Source organism: Schistocerca americana, chromosome X (assembly GCF_021461395.2).
Source record: "Schistocerca americana isolate TAMUIC-IGC-003095 chromosome X, iqSchAmer2.1, whole genome shotgun sequence".
In the NCBI taxonomy this organism is placed as follows: domain Eukaryota; kingdom Metazoa; phylum Arthropoda; class Insecta; order Orthoptera; family Acrididae; genus Schistocerca; species Schistocerca americana.
Genome location: NC_060130.1, coordinates 872,396,472 through 872,414,826, shown reverse-complemented (window position 1 = coordinate 872,414,826; position 18,355 = coordinate 872,396,472).

The following is an 18,355-nucleotide window of genomic DNA, read 5'->3' as shown; positions in this document are numbered from 1 at the left end:
TAAACCTAACTAACCTAAGTTCTAGGGGACTGATGACCATATATGTTAAGTCCCATAGTGCTCAGAGCCATTTTTGTTTCGTTGTGTGTTTATTTGAAGGGTGGCTCGATTATTTCAAAGTCTTTATTGACATCCAGGATATTTACTGCATGTGTGGTGGCAGTGACACAGAGCTATAGAGAATGTACAAGAGTGCAGTTATATATAGGATTTCCCACGAGGAATCGTCAGTATGCAGTGATGTGACAGGGACTATCGTTCGAAGCAAAATGTTCTGATAAACATGGGCTCAAAAATGCATACCTTAAGAGCTATTAGCATTTCTTAAACAAATCTCTTGTACTGCAAACTCTTTGCTTTCCATATTTTAGGAGGCGGTAGTATGGACCAAACCAAGAAAACTCCAGAGATGAATTCGTAATTGCGAATAACGCCTACCATCAGCTGTATAAAGGAATGACGACAATGAAAATTTGTGCCAGACCGGGACTCGAACTCGGATTTTCCGCTTATTAGTCGTTATTCACAGTTGCGAATTCATGTGGTGAGTTTCGTAATGGCTGTCGTCGCCGCAGTGCGTCGTCATCAGAATAACACAGGCATTGCAATATCGTATAGAACGAGAAAAATTCTAAAATACGTATCTCAAGAACTAGCTTTGAAGGTACGCATTGTAAAGCCCATGTTTACTAGACTTTTTGTTCCCGTCATATCCCCGAATAATGACCATTCCTCCTCGGACACCCATTTAGTGCGTTTACTCCTTGGGCTGCTGATTTTTGTTTATGATTATTATCCTCTGTGGTTAACTTTTGGTGCACGTTATTGCTAGTTTAAGGAATGTTCACATTGTTTTCTGTTTTTCTTGGGTGGTGATTCTGTACCGCTACATGGTCTGCAAATGTTGAGTGGGAGCTGTTTCTTTGTAGGGCCCTTAGATGCTCTGTATATCTGGTTCTAAACTTTCTACACGCTAGGGCCACATACAGGGAGGTCAGAAACAGTCTGAAAAGCTCGTAACGGTGTTGCAGGGTAGGTTGCGCAGAGGAATGACAATTAAGACAAAAATTCTATATCCTGCGCCGTTTCCGAGCTCAGTCAGCCCTTAGCCCGGTCAGATTCATGTGGCGCACCAGAGAATGTGTCGCTAAACGTCTCTTTTATTTGGCTTCCTAAAATCCAACAACAGAGAGATACAAAACTTGATTATGGGATGGTAGTAAAGATCGAATCCGAGGCAAAGGCTGAGCGCTCTCGCACGCTATCATTTACCGTATTTTACGGACTGTGAGACGCTACGGACTATAAGGCGCACCTTAATTTTTGAACAATTTTCCAAATAAAAAACATTTTTACAATTTTTATTATTAGACTGCAAAATACTGACTAAAATAATTCTTAGCTTATAAAACCTAACTGACCTTTAAAATCCCTGAAAATCTTCATCTGAACTTTCTTCTTCTTCTTCTTGGTCGTCGTTGTCCTCTTCATACGTAAGATAGTCTTCACTGCCATCGAGAGTGTTACTTACGCCGCACTTCTTGAAAGATTTAACAATAATGTCTTCTCTCACTCTAGACCATGACTGTTTTGTCCACTGACACACTTGTTCGATTGTAGGTGGTTTTAAAGCTCCCTTTGGCGTGAATTCATGTTGGGTTTCATCAGTCATCCATTTGTTCCATTCCTCTCTCATATACACTTAAATGGTTTATTAATGAGACATCGCGAGGTTGAAATTGCGAAGTAAGTCCTCCGAGAATAATAGCAATGTATTTCCTTGTCTCAGTTCCCTTTTCATAGAATTTTCCAAATGACTACTTATCTAGCACAAGAAGAGAACTATTCTTCAGCCGCATGGAGCGGCCGCGCGGTTTGAGGCGCTATGTCACGGATTGCACTGCCCCTCCCGCCGGAGGTTCGAGTGGTGTGTTAGTGTAAGTTAGTTTAAGTAGTATGTAAGTCCAGGGACCGACGACCTTGGTCTCTTAGGAATTTACACAAATTTGAACATTTTTTTGAGAAGTGTTCTTCAATAAAGCATCTCTCCTTCTCTCCCACATTCTGTTAATCGATAATTTCATACCAGACTCGTCCATGCTGCCCTTGTCACGTACGTGAACAACACCTGGTGGTATTTCAGAATGATAATGATCGATGGATTAAGTTTAGTACCGTCAGCACATCATGAAAGGATAACAGTGTAGTGCACGTTTTCATGTCCACTCGTTTTTATAGATTCAGTTTTAGCACTTTTTATGGCAATAGTTCTGTTACTCGGCGCATCAAACGTCAGAGGAGTTTCGTCTATATTCGCTTTTTGGCTTAGTTCCCCTCTGGCTTTGTTTCGATGCTGATGGAAACATAATAGTTTTTTCTTCATACTCTTGCTGCTTTTTCTGAGATATTTCGGTTTTGGTTCGAATGCTAAGTCCATGACGCTTCATAAACATGTAGAACCAACCAACTCCATCATTAAAGTCTTTAAGTTCCACTGTAGCGCTAGCTTACGGGCGTGTAATTAAATCATTTTCATATTAATTCCATTCGTATTAATGCCATTTTGACGGTGTCCTTGAATCCATCACGATACGTCATCTTCTAGTTTTCGCCACTTTGCACTCAGTCCTCTATTTGCACGTTTAGTCTTCCTAATTTTTTCCTGTTCTTCTTTACTAGCCCGCCACTCGCGAATGGTTTTTTTCTGTTTCTGGAGGGCCGAGATGCTGCTCGGCTGCTCTGTTCCCATGTTCTTCTGCGTATACTGGGCTTCGTCGCTATACTAAACCATCATGCGCATACTAATTCCTATCATGCCCCATGGCCAACCGTGCAGTTTGAACGTCCTAACGCAAAACTTTCAGAGGTTATCCCGATTTTATTTCATACAGTTCAATAATTATCACCCTGTATGTGAGTAGCTCGAACACTTCTTAAGTAATAGAACCCAGAACATTGTTCTTGACGGTGAGTGTTCTTCAGAGAGTAAACTATCCTTAGGAATGCCGCATGGAATAAATGATCAGCCAGATAGGTTGACCAGCGCAATCTGTGACTGACTGCCTATGACACTGCAGTATATGGGGAATTGTCGTCGTTGTGGCTGTAGCAAGATACAGTTACATAGAGTTTCTATTTGGTGTGATGAGTGGCAGTACGCTCTAAATGTAGGTAAATGTAAGTTAATGCAGATGAACAGAAAAAAACAATACTGCAATGCTCGAATACAGTATTAATGTGAGCTGCTCGACACAGTAATGTCGATTAAATGTCTATAAGTAACGTTGAATTCGGTTTAATGGGAGAATTTTGGGAAAGTGCGGTTCATTTGTAAAGGAGACCGAGTATGGAACACCAGTGTGACCCATTCTTGGGTACTGCTCGAGTGTTTGGGATCCCCACCCGATGGAATTAAAGTAAGTCAAAAGCGGGGTTTTAGATTTGTTGTCGGTAGGATCGATCAATAGGCGAGTATTACAGAGATTCTTCGTGAACGTAAATGGCAGTCCCTGGAGGGAAGACGAAGTTCTTTTAGCGAAACACTATTGAGAAAATTTAGAGTACAGGTATTTGCAGCTGACTGCAGAACGATTCTACTGCCGCCAACGTACATTTCGCATATAGTCCGCAAATAAAAGATAAGAGAAATTAGGGATTGTATGCAATCATAAAGACAGCCGTTTCTCCTTCCCTCCATCTGGAAATGGAGTAGTAAAGGAAATGACTAATAGTAGCAGTACAAGGTACCCTCCGCCATGTAGCTTGCGGAGTATGTACGTAGATGCAGGTGTACATAGTGGCTGCTTCAAAGGTATTTATAGGTGAACAAAAGTAATAATTTCTGACCTAGCGAGCTCTGAGGGAGAAAAACTTAGATAGACTGCGCCAGCTAAGAGCGTCGGGAAATGAAGAAACTCTCGTTGGTAAGAAGGATGTAATCGGGTAACGAGTGCATACAGGAAAAAAGGTAGACATTATTGTTGTTTTAGGAGGTAATTCATTAACTGGCTGTTGAAGCTGGAGCTGTTATTCAGTCTTCTGATATAAGAGAGGTCATCCCAGCGTAAGGTTCCTACTACCGAAAAGGCCGTTGAGAAAGCGGGTGAGTGATGGAGAGGGACAGAAGATCTTTCCCTCTGATGCGAACGATTGTTTCTGCTCTGTTGTTCAGATACCAGCGTTAAGATCGAAGAGAGATAAGAAGAACAGTGTACGTTGTTGAGACAGTTAAGGAGACAAAAAGTCTAAAAATCTCTGCTCTTGTCTGCAACTAGCCAGGATGGCTGCGAATAAATTAGTTAAATATGATAAAAGGATTGAATGTCACAGATATGTCGAACGCAGGCATTCATCGTCCAGTTCCAGGAGCTGTGAGCTGTCCTGAGAAAGACTTTGCAGGATGACATTGCCGTAATCAACAATTATAAGTATAAGCGTTTGTACAGCTTACTTTTTCGGGTCAAAAGGGAAGAATTTTTTATATTTTCATAAGTAATGGTGGAGATGATGTCTTCTTCCACATTGCAGCTATGTGCTGAGCGCGATTTAGCTTTTCATCTGTTATTATTCCCAGACTCTTTGCTGGGGGAGATTAGTTTATACTTATCCCATTTAGGTTTAAAGAGTGTAGGGATTCTTGATATTTCAACGTAATTACCAGCCGTGACCACTTGGGCTTTGGATGGGTTGAACGTTAACCTTATATTCTGTGCCTATTTTCATAGCGAACACAGATCAGCACTGAAATTCTCGATAGCTGTCTTCAGTTTATTGGTTTTGCACTTAGATGAAACTGGAGGTCATCAGCATACAAGTAGTATTTACAGTAGGACAAAGCTGGTGGCTCATCATTGATATACTATGAAAAGTGTATAAGTCTCCATTGTGACTTTATGTTTCCAGGAATGACGCATTGTTTGTGAGTCGTTAGGTACGAGCGACAGCATTGCAGTGCAGTGAGAGAGAAATTTAGACTGGAATGTTTGTCAAGCAAAATGTCGAAGTCGACAGTGTCAAATTCTTTGCTGACGTCTAAGAACCACATAACAGTCGCCTCTTGTCTATCCACGGCAAGCTTTAGGTCATCCCGTAGTGGGTCAATAATAAACTTTATCACTTGTGCCCAATAGATGCCGGTCCGATACGGTCGGTTGACTCTTTGATAGTACTGGCAATAACATGCCTACCACGGAAATTTTCTTGGATATCGTAGTTTATCCCCATGAAATAATCAGTAAGTCTCTGTTTCATTTGCAGTTCATCTGTGGTTGTAGATAATGCGAAGCACCGATTCAGTTCCTTGTCTGGGACAATGATAACAGCTGCAGCTTTTACTTTCCTTCATCCAAGACCTCGCAAGTTTTTCCATAGGACAACTGGTCTGTGTCTATTGTCGGTTAATATATGGGAATTCATGAGTTTGGCGTATCTCACAGCTTCTCTGGTTCTGTTCCGTTTCTGCTTGTAAGCAATACGATTTCCAGACGTAGTGCGTAGTTTATATGCTCGACATGGAGTGTCAGAGTCATGAGGTGTTTTAGCTCACCTGTTAACCTAGGTGCAGGTTTCCTGCTCCCTTGCCTTGTCTTTACGGGAACATATCTGTCATACAGTTGAGCAGGATTGTTAATTGATTCATGAAGTTTTTCGTTTACGTTCGGGAAAGAAAACAGATGTCGTTTCTCAAACAATTTTTTGAACCTCAGTTGCAAGTTCAAGTACATCGATGCGTTTAAAGTCTGTATCTGCAGTCACCTGTAGTTTCTTTCTTGAACAAGCTAGTGACGAAGTCATGAAAACTACGTCGCCGATAGACAAGCTAGTGCAGAGATACCAATAACCCTGTTTGTGAATTTCGTTGCAGACAGATCTATGATAGTGTGACTACTGGCCGTGTGATGGGTTGGGATAAGTTGAAATAGCGTCAGAGTTGAAGGAGAAAGTATACGCTTGAATTTCACATTGTAGGAACTGTTATCCGGGAAATTATGTTAATGTCAGTGGCTGTAAGTGTATGCTCATATGTATATTCGAAAGTTGAGAGGGCAGCTTCGCAACAGGCCAAACTGCCTAATTTAGGAGGTTTGTAGAGGACACTGATTAATCATATATAATCCCACTAAGGAGCAATGTTCGAGAGGAGAGGCGACGACGCTCATGATCCAGTTTCGTCCATCAGGCCATCACATCACATCGACAGAAGTCTATTTAGTGTTTCATCACTATCCCAAAATAAAATGCGAAGAAGTTCCGTCACGAGCTGTTTGAAACAGATAAGTAATCTGTAAAAGTAAAGAGCTAAACCTTGTAAGTACACAGTGCTGTTTTTGTGATTGTGATATTCAGTCCGAAGGCTGGTTTCATGCGACTGTGGGTGCTACTTGCCCTGTGCAAGACTTTTCACCTTTGTATAACTACTGCAACTTACACCCGCTTGGATCTGATTACTGTAGTCTAGCTTTGTTCTCCCTCTATCACTTTTACTCTCCCACACTTCTATCTATTTCCAAACTGACGATTCCTTGTTGTTTCAGGATATATCACATCAAGAGGTCCCTTCCTTTAGTCGGCTTAGGTTATACATTTGTTTTCTTTCCCCTATTCGATTCAGTATCTCATTAGTATAAAAAAAAAAGGAAGAAGAAGAAGAAGATCTCTGGTACTGCGACCTTCATGGGATGGGGGGTTGGGGGGGAGGGAGCGGAGAGGAGAAAGGAGAGTGTTTTGAACTTCAGACTTCTTTGAACGTTACTTTAACGTTTTTCTGGGCATTTTAAAAGTACAAATACAACATCTTAAAATCTTTGGTTCTCATTTTTCTCCGTCACAGGTGCCTGTGGGTACCGTCACAACTCAAGCACTGCATCTAACTTTCAAAATTCTTCTGTACTTCCCCATTTCAAAATCTTCTGTTCTCTTCCTGTGTTATCTGTTAATCGTCCACGTTTGACTTCCGTGCAAGGCTACAATTCAGACAAATACAATGCCTGCCGCTGGTGGCCGAGCGGTTCTAGCCGCTTCAGTCCGGAACCGCACGACTGCTGCGGTCGCATGTTCGAATCCTGCCTTGGGCATGGATGTGTGTGATGTCCTTAGGTTGGTTAGGTTTAAGTAGTTCTAAGTTCTATGGGACTGATGACCACAGATGTTAAGTCCCATAGTGCTCAGAGCCATTTGAACCATTTTGAACAAATACATCCAGAAAAGACTTCCTAATACTTAACTTTATATTAAACGCTGAGAAATTTACCTTTCTCAAAAATGTTTTCCTTGCTATTGCTAGTTTGAATTTTTTATCCTCTCTACTTCGGCCGTTGTCAGTTATTTTGCTGCCCATATAGCAAAACCATCTTCAGTATCTCATTTGATGAATACTCACAGCCTCTACAGTCGTGAATATAGCTTTACTGTAATTTATAGGGTAGTACACTTGGCGCTCGCGTGTGCGCGAACGAAATGAGAAACACATATTGCTATTCTTGTAAGGTACTAAACTGCGTCGTCGATGAGACGTTAAACCTTATCGTTCTTCGTTACTAAACTGCTTTATCTATGTCTCTCTCTGGCCGAGAAATGTGGCGCCAGAGTGTACCAGACCAAGCAACAGCCGCGCGTAAAGAAAGCGGAGCTCACATGAGGTCGCATAGATAAGGAGCATTAGAGAATATAAAAGAAGGCAGGATGATAAAATTGCACTGGCAGTATAAATCCGTAGAACTACGAGGGCTTGTCATAAAGTTTTAATTACTACCTCGAAACAATAATGTTAATTAATTTTTTGTTTGTTTGCCGGTACATGTCTACAGACCTGGTACACATCGACATCTACGCGCCACAGTAGCGTAGCAAGGCGCAAGAGGAGTCACGACAAAATGTAATACAGTGCGGGAATTTGTTTTCTGCATTTGAGGGAGGACAACGCTGCAGTAGTCCATGCTGATTTGGTGGAAGCGTATTGCTACAATACACCATCATATAACACAGTAGTTTTAGGTGACGTGGCCTCTTCCGGTGTCGACAGAGAAGTCTGAATTGTGAAGAACCAAGGGTCAGGCCGTTTCTCTGTGAAGAATAGGCAATCGCAAGAGGAACGGGGGCCCTGCTACTCGAAGATCGGCGATCGCAAATGAGGCGATAGCGGAACAAGTGAAAACCAGTCATGGATCGGTCACCAACACCCACCACGTCATTTTGAACATGACAAATACCGCTGAGCGCGGATTTCTGCGTCTGCAGACAGGCATTCAAAAAGCTCGCCCGGATAAGGCAGCAGTGAACCTGTTGCAGCTGTGTCAGGTAAGGACGACTGTTATAGCACAAACAACCAGATTTCGGTTTTTTGCACGACGGACTAAGCCGGTTGTTAAAACCGCTCCAAATAATCGGTTTCTGAAATAGCACTTTCTGTTTTTATTCCCATTATTTCCGGTAATAAACAATGAAATCGAACAAAGACTGAAAAATTTTGACTCTCTCAGTTGCAATATGCAAAGAATCAAATATTAAATTAAATGGGCAAATAAAAGAAAATTTGGTCCGTCCACGGTTCGCTACTTTTCTGCTGGCTGAATACTACAAAAAAATCACAACTATTCTCCTATTTCTTCCAATTTTTTGAAACTTTGCTCAAAAATCGTGTTGTAATCGTGGATCATACCACTCTTTGGGCATTACGAACGGCCAGCGCTAAAGAGTGAAAAATGAGGTTGAAGGACTCTGTTTTACGTGTTAATTTGTCAGTTTTCAAGGGCTACAAGCAGATAAAGGCATAATATGTAGACATAAGCAGCAAATCAGCTACTTTTTATTTTTGTCAGCTACTTTTTATTTTTGTTGTATACTATGAATGAATGGTTGTAAGTTTTTAACTTGTTACTGTTACCATAATTTTCTTATTCGTTTATTATTTCATAGAAATGGCAGACAAATCATCAATCTTTTAAGGCAAATGAAGTATTGTACTTCACTGCTGCGTCAATTCGTAAAAATATTTGCAGGCTAGGGTCGGTACCATTCTGCAGTACAGCGGATGACCTGCGACTACAGCGAGGAACTACCGTAAAGACCGGATGGGGGCAAGTCTTGTACACTGCATGTACACGCGTACCGTAAGCCACAACGCACGGTGATAGGTACATTAGTGTCTGAGGAATGCTGCACCAGTTCTTGCGCCATGTGTTGCTGGTTCGTTTATAGCAATATTTCAAACCAGTGCAAATTTTATGGATAAAAATTACTCCTATTTGAGAAAAGGTTTACTTAAAAACAAAAAATTCTAGCGCTGTTATTATGGGTAATTGGTATTCTGGTTTTCTTATTCCGTTCTTTGTGAAAAATAAAAAACAGCTGTTATGAACGAGACCAAACAAATATCGAAAAATACCGGTTATTCAAAACTAAATTTTCTCTGCCTCGTGATGACTGGGTGTTGTGTGATGTCCTTAGGTTAGTTAGGTTTAAGTAGTTCTAAGTTCTAGAGGACTGATGACCATCGATGTTAAGTCCCATGGTGCTCAGAGCCATTTGAACCATTTGAACCATCAAAACTAAAAATACCGGTATAGATATTAACTGGTCAGCTATTTTCTATCCCTAGTGACTTCTTTAGCCGCCTAATCAGCATGGATTAGTGCTGGGTGTACTACTATGAGTCCGAGACAAGAGAGCAAAGCAGACGTACGATATGACTGTTTTCTGTAGATGAGCAACATATGAGGCACAACAGAATATGTGCAGGGGTATTCGACACTAAATCAGGTAAATATGGACCTGTTCTGAGCTTTGTACCAAAAAGAAATTTTTCAAGACGTTTCACATTAATTAGCGCAAAATTCAACCATTTTTTCAGTCACACGACCACATTCTAGTATTGATGTCGTAGCATCAGTGAGCATTTTATGGATATCACACTTAGTGGCAAAAGCATTATGTATTTTGAAAAGACGTGTCTGAAATTGTTCACATGACGATATACATCTGATTTCAGTAACCTAATATTTTTTTCTTCAAAGTATTTCTGTGTGTGCCAAATGAACGGTTAACAGCCAAAATGTAGATTTCTTCATGCGGAGTTTCCGCAAAGTCATTCACCCTATTCATTCTTAGGAAAACATGTCTGGTTTCTGCATAACAGGCTATCGGATAAATTAAGTCTGAATATGCTCTGTGTCTTGATAGGCTCAAGAAACGACAGACTGTAAGCTACAGGAGGGGCAGATGGTCCTCTGGAAACTTAGAGGCCACATCGTTCTCGCCTGGGCTTCCCGCGTCGCCGCAAGCTATGGTGCCCGCTGCCACTGCCATCGTGACGTCAGCCGCGAACTCGGCGGCCACCAGTTCCGGGCAGCGTCCTCCGCCAGACCCACTGCCGATCAATTAGGGCAGCGAACGACCTCCAAGGCAGATTTCCGTACTGGCGGAGTCCAATAATTCGCCTTCTTAATTTCTCGGAAGAGGAGACGCAGCGTATTATTTCAGATGGAGAGTCATCGACAGATACAGAAGTAACTTCAGTCGTGTCCCAAGGAAGTGTGCTGCGAGTATTGTTTTTTCATGTTGTGTATTAGACCTGACGGACCATATTAATAGCAACCCCAGACAGTTTTGCAGATGATGCAGTGGTCTATAACGAAATACTACCTGATGAAAGCTGTGCAAATGTTCAGTCAGGTCTTGATCAAATTCCTAAATGGTGGATATGACAAAACTTGCTTTACGTCCTTCTTAATTTCATAAATCGGGAAACCGTAGTGACTTAGGACAAAACTGTCACTGAGTCATAGCTGGAATCAGCCAACTCATACAAATACTTCTGTGTAACGGTTTGTGGTGATATGAAATGGAGTGATCACATTGGCGTAGTCGCAGATAAAGCAGGTGACAGACGTCATCTCATTGGTAGGATGCTAGGAAAGTGCTGTCCATCTGCATAGGAGATTGCTTACGAAACACTAGTGTAACCCATCGTCGGATATTGATTTGGGATCTATATCAAATAGGATTGAGAGGGCATGTTGTTGTTATGGTCTTCAGTCCATAGACTGGTTTCATGCAGGTCTCCATGCTACTCTATCCTGTGCAAGGTTCTTCATCTCCCAGTACCTACTGCAACCTACATCCTTCTGAATCTGCTTAGTGTATTCATCTCTTGGTGTCACACTACGATTTTTACCCTCCACGCTGCCCTCCAATACTAAATTGGTGATCCCTTGATGCCTCAGAATATGCCCCATCAACCAATCCCTTCTTCTAGTCAAGTTGTGCCACAAATTTCTCTTCTCTCCAATTCTATTCAATACCTCCTCATTAGTTATGTGATCTACCCATCTAATCTTCAGCATTCTTCTGTAGCACCACATTTCGAAAGCTTCTATTCTCTTCTTGTCTAAACTATTTATCGTCCACGTTTCACTTCCATACATGGCTACACTCCATACAAATACTTTCAGAAACGACTTCCTCACACTTAAATCTATACTCGATTTTAACAAATTTCTCTTCTTCTGAAATGCTTTCCTTGCCATTGCCAGTCTACATTTTATATCCTCTCTACTTCGACCATCATCAGTTATTTTGCTCCCCAAATACCGAAACTCATTTACTACTTTAAGCGTCTCATTTCCTAATCTAATTCCTGCAGCATCACCCGATTTAATACGACTACATTCCATTATACTCGTTTTGCTTTTGTTGATGTTCATCTTATATTTCCCTTTCAGGACCCTGTCCATTCCGTTCAGCTGCTCTTCCAAGTCCTTTGCTGTCTCTGACAGGATTACAATGTCATCGGCGAACCTCAAAGTTTTTATTCCTTCTCCATGGATTTTAATTCCTGCTCCAAATTTTTCTTTTGTTTTCTTTACTGCTTGCTCAATATACAGATTGAATAACATCGGGGAGAGGCTACAACCCTGTCTTACTCCCTTCCCAACCACTGCTCCCCTTTCATGCCCCTCGACTCGAGTCGAGAGGGCATACTGAAAGCGAAGGACAGCACGTATGGTAAAGGGGTTGTTTGATTCACGGGAGAACTTCGTAGCAGTTCCGAAAAATCTTACCTTACAGTGCTGAATAATCATGTTAACTACCCATGGAAAGCTTACTCACAAAAGTATAGAAAACAATATTAAGCAAGCAAATTCTACAACCCTACATATCGCTACCACAAGGACTGTAAAGATAAATTAGACTAATTACAGTGCACACAGAGGCATTTGCGCAGTCGTTCGTCCGTAGCTCCGTACGTGAAACGAATGGCTACAAATCTTAGTATATGGTACATTGGGAAACACCCTGTGCTATGCACTTCGTAGTGGCTCACAGAGAGGGATGCAAATGTAGAGGAATTTTGTATTACTTCTGCTTCGAGGACATCCCAATTTTCACTGGTTGTGAAAATTTAAATCCTACCTAGTTGTCGAATATGGGGTGTCTAGGAAACCTGCGTTCTGGGATCGCAAGACAACATTCAAATAAATCGTATTAATGAGTTTTATTACAAAATGAACAAATACAATACTTAACTTTGTATTACACAGATGTGCCGCAAGCAAAGGGTGACAAACAAAATAAGAAATCTTTTAGTATAACAATTCCAAGTCTGTTACACAGAGTGTACACGCGAAGTAATGAGCTTTGACGCTTCTGTGCAAGTCGCTAGTCTTAAGGCTACTGTTCAACAGGGCCGCAGTTGGCCGGGATGGCCGAGCGGTGCTAGGCGCTTCTGTCTGTAACCGCGGGACCACTACGGCTGCAGGTTCGAATCCTGCCTCGGGCATGGATGTGTGTGATGTCCTTAGGTTGGTTAGGTTTAAGTAGTTCTAAGTTCTAGGGGATTGATGATCTCAGATGTTAAGTCCCATAGTGCTCAGAGCAATTTTAACCATTTTTGAACTGGGCCGCGACCAGTTCTGCGCGACGCTTTTGTCCTTTTCGCACAGGACCTCTGCTGTCGCGTTGTCGTCCTGGAGAGGGATTCGTCAGCGTGCAATTGGCTGACTTCTTCTCACAGGCATTCCATCCCTCTCGTTCCGGACTGGCGTGCCGGCGCTTCACTTTACGCCGTGACACCCCTAAAGCTGCAGGTCATGACGCTGCACTTAGAAGTGGCCTTGTCGCTAGAAAAGACTCGCAACCCATCCAAACTACAGCTGAATGTTAAACTGAATACTCAGTCGTTCGCTTCACTTAAAGCTCAGTTGTAGCAGCTTTTTATTACAGCGTTAACGAGACACAACAGCAGCAATCAAGTCATACAAAGATCTGAGAGCAGCAGTGCGAAGAGGTGTGAAACAGAACGATTTGCGTAATGCTGATATGTAAACGGTGACTTGAACATTTTTTGAAGTTATTTATTTGAACAATTTGTTACCTAACATTATTTCTTGAACATACAGATATGCTTTAAGGTAGTTAGAATACACATCCTTCCTTAAGAAGCTCTGACCTTACTCGTGTGCATTCTACTGTAAAATTGGCGGGAACCCTTATTATGAATTATCAGCAAACTTTATGACAGGTGAAAGCAATAGCCACATAATGTTGACTCAGATGTACTGTCGTCAATGTCTGTAAAGCAACTCTGTGCAGGCGCTTGATGTTCCTAAGCACATTGACACTCTTACTATAAATGACGAATACTGTCGGAGTCCAGGCTACTATAGCAGCAACGTTCGAGTAACTATTCTATTCTGTAATTAGCGCAGCATAGCCTTTTCCACTTGAAATTTGACAATGAACGGTCTGAGCATTTCAAACTGTGATGTTTTGTATGTCTTATTTACGCAGTCGTAAAGCATCGACTACACGCCGACCAGCGCAGCACCGCGAAACGGCATCGAGAAGGCGGTGACCCGCGCGCCAATGGAAACAGCGGCCAGGGCCACACCTCCAGGAAGAGAGAGTTCAGCGCCCCCTGTCAACGCTGACTTAACCAGCCGCCCATATCTGGTCGGGGCCCAGTTCGGTCGCAGACTTTGAGATCATCAGTGCCGAGTAGTAGGAAGACGATACGTAGCATGCGTTCTGAGAGTAGTTATAGCGTAAAGTACTTGCATGTAGAAGGCACAGGAAACACCGCAAGACACCTCATAACGAGAAGTTAAGTTACGTTTCTTTTCTTTTTAAAAATAAAGTGTTCTATTAATTGGAAAGTGCAGATCATTTTGGATTCCTGCCACCGGCTATCGCAGCTTCTTTCATCCCTTGTTTGTGTCGGTACTGACTCCCGCAGCTGCCGACACAACGTTATTCAAACAGCTGCTGTTTCATATTGTTACTGAGACTTTATGCGGAAATCGGCTGTAACACAATTTGCAGCATCTGTGAGGCAGAACGTACCTGCAATGCGTGTCTGTGTGTTTGTTTACTTCTCCGTGTTGGCTTCCGCCTGTAGACCAGAGCAAGGCGTCAATTCGCGAGCATCCCAACAATGAATAATAAGTACTTTGGTAGCTGCGCGGTCAGCGCAGCGGATTGGTAAGGAAAGGGGCCGGCATTCGATTCTCGGCAGGGTCGAAGATTTTTCTCCGATTAGGAACAAGGCGTTGTGCTGTCCTGCATTCGTAGCGTCATCATTAACTTTTCCCCACTGAGACGGCTGAATGGGCATGGCCAGAAAGCCATTAAATTGAAACAAAGAAGAAATTCAAAGGCATTCTGTTTGAAATACTTATTAGTTTCTTTCATATATATATATATATATATATATATATATATATATATATATATATACTTCTCAATCAGGTAGCTCCTCAGTTTGCCTCACAAGAGCTGAGTGCACCCCGCTTGCCAACAGCGTTCGGCAGACCGGACGGTTACCTATCCAAGCGCTAGTCCAGCCCGACAGCGCTTAACTTCGGTGATCTGGCGGGATCCGGTGTTACACTACGACGATGCCGTTACGCTGCATACTTTTGTATAGCTTTCGTATTTTAGTAAGAGAGGGCTTATTGGTAGTTTGTAGTGTGGTTTTTGGTCGTGTGGACTGTTCTGTTATTTCATTGTATTTGTTTAAATATATTGTAAAATTTTACCGTGAGTGAGAAGTACCCAAATTTTCGTAGGTTAGTGAGTTGTGGGACAGGTTATGAATTGTGTAGCAAGTGGTTTCACCGGGGTGAACCTAGCGTGGGAACTGTGGAATATAGCGAGGCTTTCTCCTGCAGATGCAGGACGTTTAATAATAATATACTAAAACTGGAGCAAGAAGTGAAACAACATGCGTATTTCTGGAACACTTACAGGATATTAGACGAGATCGGAAGAGGCTACGGTGGAAGAGATTGGAGAAGTGGGAACCGGCAGTAATGACATAAGGAAGAGAACACGCTCCGATACTTTCATTTTGAATGCTGATAACAAGTCTAGCTAGCTGTCAGACTTATGTGGAGAGCAGCGTACAGTAGCTGTAGGACCGATATTATGCAGAGTCATCCAACGTTGTTAGGACTTCGATGTTATGTAGTAAAATTAAGAAGGGGACGACTATTACGCCGCTAGGTAGCAGTCATGGGTGCGGTGTAAGCCCACAGTTGCAGGAGACTCTAAGGAAGGAGTACCTAATCACCAGCTTCTTTAGGCCAGGCGCTGGGCTCAGTAAAATGATAGAGGACTTGGAGACAATGTGGACGGATTTTATTAAAGACTATCAGTTAGAGGCGGTATCTTGGGCAGAATTGTTACTCAAACGCGGGCCAATAATGTTCGTTTTGTACTGCTGTTTCGGCGTTTCGTGAACCCCATTTTGACAGCGGTTTGAAGGACTTCAGAGGGCGCTGATGACTGCTCATAAGGCACACATTTCGGTGCTGCCATTTGAGAGTATCCATAGATATGGCTATACTAGAAACGGCCTACACTTAAATAGGACTGGAAGGGATGGTTGGTGGATCTAGGTTCACCCAAGGCCACCAGATTCTGGTGAAAACAAGTAGAAGGCCTAGACCTTTTTCAGGATGATGTCAGATAGGAGGGATCTCTGCTTCAAAAAGATTTTATTGACTCTGGAAGCAGGTGCAGTAAGCTTGTTCAATCAAAATAGTAGAGGAATTAAAGGCAAAATAGATCAACTGTTAACAGGGTTTGGTGCTAACACTATCTGTATCTCAGAGCATCATTAACGTGGTGAAGAAATACTAAGGCTTCTTTTGGTGGGGTACGTCTTACCAGATTTCTACGAAGAGAGTTCGCTGAAGAAGGAAGGCGTGGCCATTTATGCTAAATGTAATGTCTCATTCAAGACAGCTGATACGTCAAGACATTTTAAAGATCAAATATGTGAAGATTATACAGGAGAGATTGAATTTTCAGGGAAAATGTGTTTCATTGGAGATCTCTACAGATGCCCCAGTTCAAGCTACAGGGTTTTCCTCTCCAAACCTGACATATTGTTCTTAAGAGAGACAAAAAGGTAATTTTGTGTGGGGATTCCAATATAAACAATCTCACTGATTCTCCAGTGAAAATAATGTTCTTGGGTTTATATGAATCTTACATCCTTGTACATACAGTATACTTTACAACTGAGGTGCTGAGAATCACAGGAGCCTAAAGTACACCGTCATCAATTTTGAAACTGTAGCATGTATGCAAGCTCCTGACATCTGTTGGTGATATGGTGAACCAGCTTTAGCTATTCTGTAGCCTTACATTGTGTATGATCATTCACGAAAAGCTGTCTCACCGATTTCTTGGACGTTCATTTCCACATGGGCCCAAAGCACAAAACTTACCGCTCTAGACAATTATCGACTCGAGTCTTTGCTCGCAGTGCTTTCGAACGTTTTTGAGAAAGCAATATATATGGAGTAGTGGCACATCTCTGTACACATCATTTGTTGTCAAACTCTCAGATTGGCTTTAGGAAAGGTGTATCCACGAAAATTGTTATTTATTATTTTGTGTGTAAGACACGAGCAGTGCTAAACGATAGGTTGAGGACAGTATGTGTTTTCTTTGATGTAAGAAAAGCGTTTGATTGTGTGGACCATACAAAACTTCTACTGAAGTAGGACATTATCGGATTAGGGAAGAAGCTCAACAACGGTTTCCTTTACAACTGGAAAGTTGGAAGCAGAAGATTAGTCTCTTGTGTTCACAAACAGGAAAAGGGTTTCCATGTATCTGGCATCATGTAAAGTGTGGGATGCCAAAGGGTTCTGTTCTGGATCCATATCGTTCCTTAATAAACATTATGTAATCAAAAGTATCCGGACACACTCCAAAACATGTGTTTTTCATATTAGGTGCATTGTGCTGCCACCTACAGCCAGGTACTCCACATCAGCGATCTCAGTAGTCATTAGACATCGTGAGAGAGCAGAATGGGGCGCTCCGCGGAACTCACGGACTTCGAACGTGGTCAGATGAGTAGGTGTCACTTGTGTCATACGTCTGTACGCGAGATTTCCACATTGCTAAACATCCATAGGTCCACTGTTTCCGATGTGGTAGTGAAGTAGAAACGTGGAGGGACACGTACAGCACAAAAGCGTACAGGCCGACCTCGTCTGTTGACCGACAGAGACCGCCGACAGTTTGAAGTGGTTCGTAATGTGTTACAGGCAGACATCTATCCAGACCATCACACAGGAATTCCAAACTGCATCACGATCCACTGCAAGTACTATGACAGTTAGGCGGGAGGAGAGAAAACTTGGTTTTCATGGTCGAGCGGCTGCTCATAAGCCACACATCGCGCCGGTAAATGCCAAATGACGCCTCACTTGGTGTAAGGAGCGTAAACATTGAACGGTTGAACAGTGGACAAACGTTGTTTGCAGTGACGAGTCACGGTACACAGTGTGTCAATCCGATGGCGGGATGTGGGTATGGCGAATGCCCGGGGAACGCCATCTGCAAGCGTGTGTAGTGCCATCAGTGAAATTCGGAGGCGCTAGTGTTATGGTGTGGTCGTGTTTCTCATGGAGGGGACTTGCATCCCATGTTGTTTTGCGTGGCATTATCACACCACAGGCCAAAACTGATGTCTCAAGCACCTTCTTGCTTCCCACTGTCGAAGAGCAATTCGGGGATGGCGATTGCTTCTCTCAACACGATCGAGCATCTGTTCACAATGCACGGCCTGTGGCCAAGTGCTTACACGACAATAACATCCCTGTAATGGACCGACATCGATACCTCTCCTCCGTGCAGCACTCCTTGAGGAATGGGCTGTCATTCCCCAAGAAACATTCCAGCATCTGATTGAACGTATGCCTACTAGAGTGGAAGCTGTCATCAAGGCTAAGGGTGGGCCAACACCTTATTGAATTCCAGAATTACCGATGGAGGGCGCCACGAACTTATAAGTAATTTTCAGCCAGGTGTCTGGATGCTTTTGAACTCACATGCATTG